Below are 5,555 nucleotides of genomic sequence, written 5' to 3'. Positions count from 1 at the left end.
CTAGCATGGCAAGTTCTAAATCTCAAGATCCACCGTCGCTTCACAAGAGATTAACACCCTATCTTATATGTTCGCGACGCACATAAGACGAATACGCACAACCAATACTAGATATCATACAATCATCACACACTAAAGTATTAAACAATTAACTAAAGAATTCCATAATAAATCCGTTGCAACCCCATGATCACGATTAGCCCATAATAGCACTTATCGTCATCATGGGTTCATATGAAATCATGATAAACAAACACAAGAAAATAATAACTAAACTAATTATATTACAATAGAGTACGTCACAAGAGTAACTAAGTTCAAAGCAAGAAAACTAGCATCCAACGTTACAACGAAACAAGAATCACAAGAAAATATGCTTCCTCTTCGTTGCGGTGTGCTAAATCGGTCTTCTTCTTTATCTCCTTTGCTCCTTGCGTAATACTACTATCTTCTTCAATCCACACTTATGAGAACGTCTCAAATCTACTTATATAATAGTCCCATAAAACTCAGATTACATAGAAGTGGAAACCAAACAGAAGTAGAAGTCCTGAAATAATATATCTTTTTTTCCGACCCTGCGCGGCCGCTCAACATAGCTGAGCGGGCGCTCAGCTTCCTGCGCGGCCGCTCAGCATAGCTGAGCGGGCGCTCAGACCCCTACTGGAAAATGGTCTGTTTTTACTCCGTTTCTTCGCCGTAATCTGTCCGTTTCTTTCCTCTCGCAATGGTGAACACATGTCAAGGCTTATTCTTGATGATTCCTCCCCCGAAATGCAACTAATACCCTGAAATGCATAAACACTAGAAAAATGCATCAAATACATAAAATACTTGATTTCAAGACACCAATTTAAGCCATTTTAAGACGTTTTAAGTGGTATAAAATGCCACTTATCAGTAGTATTAGGTAATCTTAAAGAATACTGGTATCAACAAGGACTTACCCCTATATTGCATTATGGAAAAATTTAGTCCTAAATGATCGAAGGATCACTCAGTTTTGTGGTCTACGTTAGCAAAGAAATGTATTTTAAATTTGCTCAAGAAATACTTGATAACTCATTTAGAGTATTTTGTGTAAGTACTATCTTGTCTGATAAGTGCGTACATTTTGTTTTATTACTATTTTCATTCTTCGTATTATCTTTCTTTCCGACTTTATGCTCCGGATAGTAAAACTTATTACGCTTTTTTTTCGCTCATATCGATTATACTCTTTGTTCAACCAAATTTGATAAAAGCAAAGGATCAACTAAAGGAAGAAGAATGGAAAAAATGGAGCATCAAGCTTTGGATTGACTTGTTTTCTTAGGAATCTACAAATGACTAAATTTTTTAAAGTTTATAGTATTGGTATAGTATGTACCAGGTTTAATTGTTTTGTTTAAGTTGGTCAGGACCATTTCGTTTTACTGTTTGTACAAATATGTTGAAACTTATGTAGTAATATGGCTTGAACGTCCTGGAAATCTAAGCTATTTTATGTAAAAAAAGTAATATCTCAAGGTTTAATCAAATAAAGCAAATTTTGTGGTGTTTCAGTTTTCCACTTCAAGATAAGTTATATCTTGGTCAAGGTCATTGTTATAAAATATAAATGGTCAAAAGCACTATCTTCGTCTTTGCATGAGGAAAATATAGGCCCGAGCCATGCTCTCACCATTTCCGGAGCCATACATGTCTTCTCTAAAACACTTTCACAGTAAACCTCTGACCTTCTACTTCTTTGCTATATCTTTGGACATTTTTTCGAGTAGAAGGTAGAATTTGATTCCAGAGAGCACTAAGGCGAACTATGTTTTTTTCTAAATCACTGGTGAAGAGTTGTAGCTGCTATATACCTGAAAATTTTAGGATCCAACTATTTTTAAGAATCCTGGGAATCGTAATCAGTAAATTAAATATTCCTAAATTATATACATGACTTAATCAAGAAAAAATGCAACAAAGGGAATCAGAAGTATCTTATAATAAAAATATTAAGAAAAATGCTATGTTTACAAAAATCGTTCCCCAAATCGAACTGGAATGATGAGTTGTCATCATGATATTGGATATTTACTGATAAATTAAATGGACCCTCGTTTATTAATATAAATCTCGTGAATAAAAAGATGACAAGTGTCATTTTGGGAAAGTTTTGAATTTTTTTTTGGGTAAGTTGTGGTATATGGAGAATAGTAGTTTAGCAATTCAATAGTTTACACTACAAGAAAGATGGCCTTTACCGACAGCCGGAGTGGTCGTTTTAGGTCCAAAGTCGCTCGGTATTAGGAAATAAGGATCGCAATCAGATCAGATGGGTTAATCCTAATTATTGTTTACTTTTTTGGTTGAATTTTACATTCATCAACATAAATATACCTAATTTTAAATTCTTAAAACAAGCATATATAATCATTAATTGAGTGAGAAAGAAACAGAGGGTACAAGAGAAAGATATAGAGACAAAGTCTCTGAAGCTAATTAGAGAAAGGGAGAGAGAGGGATGTTAACCAGGTGAAAGAGGGGTTGTCAAGGTAGAGAAAGTAAGGGATTTTAAGTTTTTAATGTTATAATTAAAAAACCGCAGCACCATATTGACCGAAATATCGAATTATGTATTGGTCGGTCTTTACGACGTGGTAGCATTGCAAGGATCGGTTAATTATAATTTGGCTTTCTAATCGTATTAATTGATCATTTTTCTTTTAATCTTTTAACAACTGCTCAACATTCGATATAATTGGTCGGAATAAGATATGTCAATGGTTAATCAACCAAATTTGACTGCAATTATAATAATCGGTCAGTAAAAATAGATCATTAATTCCTTTGTAATTCCGATCGATTGTAAATGTTAGTTGTTTTCTTCCCATTTATATATTGGTTCGGTTAGTATTATGCGGTCGGAAATGACTCTATTTCTTGTAGTGTAAGTAGGTGTATCACATTATTTATTTAATAAAAGTAAAAAAATATATCTAAGAGCCTATTCCTGTTAATATAATTTAGTAGATGCGATATGCAATACCAGAGCATCTTAGTAGTTTGAGCTTAATTTTATAAGGACATGGCAAGCGGAAAATAATTTAATTAAGTATTCAGTGTTTATGACAGAATAGATGTTTCACAAAGTATGTGAAAGAATCATTATTTTCAGGAAATTAGCTTTTCGAAACAAATTTACTAACTTTTATCACAATTGCCCTTTCTCCTTGTATTGTGAGCCCTAACTTTTAATTTCTCAAAATATTTGCAGAATTATCTATAATATATTATAATAGACGAAATATTAAAAGTTTGATAGTAGGTTGGTACTTACTGAAATTACTTAATTGCCCTTACTTAATCTTAGTATATTCTTAATCAAATTATATTAAAGTTGTTAAAAAAGACTACTTCAAATTGAAAATTTGATAATTGGTCGATCATACAATGCTTGCTAAATTTACTTGAATGTCCTGACTTAATTAATTTCAAAAACTTTTTTTTAGAAAATTTATACTATATTATGATAGACAAAATATCAAAAGGTTGGTAGTCGGTCTGTACTTACTGAAATTACTTAATTTACCTTACTTAATTTTACTATATTATAATTTAACTTATATTAAAGTCCTTAAAAAAAGTCTACTCCAAATTGAAAATTTGATAATTAGTCTATCGTACAATGCTTGCTAAATTTATTTAAATGCCCTTACTTAATTACTTTCAAGAAAAAAAATTAGAAAAAATTATATATTACTGGGAAAATGATAGAGACCTTAAATATATTTACCAAAATTTTTCCTAAATACTGATGTGTCAACTTTGTAATTACTAAATTTCCAAATAATGATATGGACCATGCATATATACATATGCGTCCCCAAATCAAAATGCGTCACATATTTGTTCTGTCATTTAATAAAATATTTGGATAATAAATTTGGAATACCTAACACTACTCACTGTTCATTCTTAATCCATGACAACACAACATGAACGGCTCTAACAAATCTACAATTACGCATAACACTCGTTTTCGTCTTCTATCCTGTATTCAAACCTTTCCATTTCACAACACTAACCTTTTAATTTCTCGAACATAATTCGAATTTCAGTTTAGCTCTCCAAACTATATGCGAGAACAATTTTATACCTATTTTCATTCAATTACATTTTATTAATTAAATCTATCTATTTATAATTAATAACTTTTATTAATAACAAATCTCTTTTTAAGTAATATTTTCGTTTCACTTATTTTTTATTTCTACCAACTTTTGGTTTCAGCTTTTATGATTCATGTTATAACTCTAAGTTTATTGTTTTTATTTTTGTTACTCTTATATGACTTATAATTCTATATATATTATTTTTAGGGAATTTACCAAAAATACTAGTTTTTGTAAAATTATTCGCGGTTTTACTAACTTCTGAAAAGATTTGAAAAAATACCATTTTACTCTGAAAATATTTACCAAAATACGATGTTGTATAATAGGTTGTAATTTAGTGTATATTGTGTAACTGTTTTAGGTTGAATTTTATGTTACATTTTATGCCGTAAATATGATTTCAATTTACGGAACATAATTTTGCAATTCTTTTTTATAATTCCAAGTTGCAAACGTGGTCGCAAAAATGATTGCAAGTATTTTGCAATCATTTTTAAAAAGTGATAGTATTTTTGCAAAAATTTTGTAAAACTTGGGTATTTATGAAAAAATCCTTTATTTTTACCCATTTTTTGAATTTTATAAGCCATACTTTTTTATTTTTTATTGGTTTGAATCATGTTTTTAATTATATTTTAAAATATATAGGTTCATATATTGGTCCAACTAAATAGGTTTCGAAAAATATAAATCACAATCAAGTAAATAGGGCATGTGTTTAAATTGAAATATTTTAATTAATAATACTTAATTTGTTGGTGGAATTTCATTTTAAATAAAATAATATGGATATTATAAATACTGTATTTTGATTTCACCCCTTAAAATAATAAAAATTGTTCAAACCTTATTATGATTACAATTCTATATCAGTAGAACTCTAAATTATTTTTTGGTAGATACTTGTTTTTATCTTAGACGGTTATTTTGTGTTTGACCCCTAGATTTTTATTCCATATAGAGTTTTATGTTATTTTTTTAACAAAATATAGATTCCTAGAATCCTATTATAATTATGATATTTCTATTTTCCCTCTTTTATTTTTTATTAAAATAATAAATTAGAATCATTTATACATTGTAATTAATAAGGGAATCAATTTTTAAGGGTACATTCGTTTCACCCTTTTCGGTTTTACGAACTTTAATTTCACCCCCTTTTAAATGTTACTACAGCTTTAAATATAAGATTATTATTCTTTTTTTTATTCCTATATGACTTTCTATATGTAATATTTTCCTTTTTACTTTTATATACCACATATTTATATTATTTTTAAATAAATGGAATCGTATATATATATGTTTTAGTATTTAATTACTTATACATCAAAATTATATATAATAATAATATAAAAATATATTACTACTAAAAGACCCGTGCATAGCAGCCCTGCATCTCCCGGTTTT

The sequence above is a fragment of the Apium graveolens genome, unplaced genomic scaffold (assembly GCF_009905375.1).
Source record: "Apium graveolens cultivar Ventura unplaced genomic scaffold, ASM990537v1 ctg6714, whole genome shotgun sequence".
Lineage (NCBI taxonomy): Eukaryota > Viridiplantae > Streptophyta > Magnoliopsida > Apiales > Apiaceae > Apium > Apium graveolens.
This window is presented reverse-complemented; position numbering follows the sequence as displayed.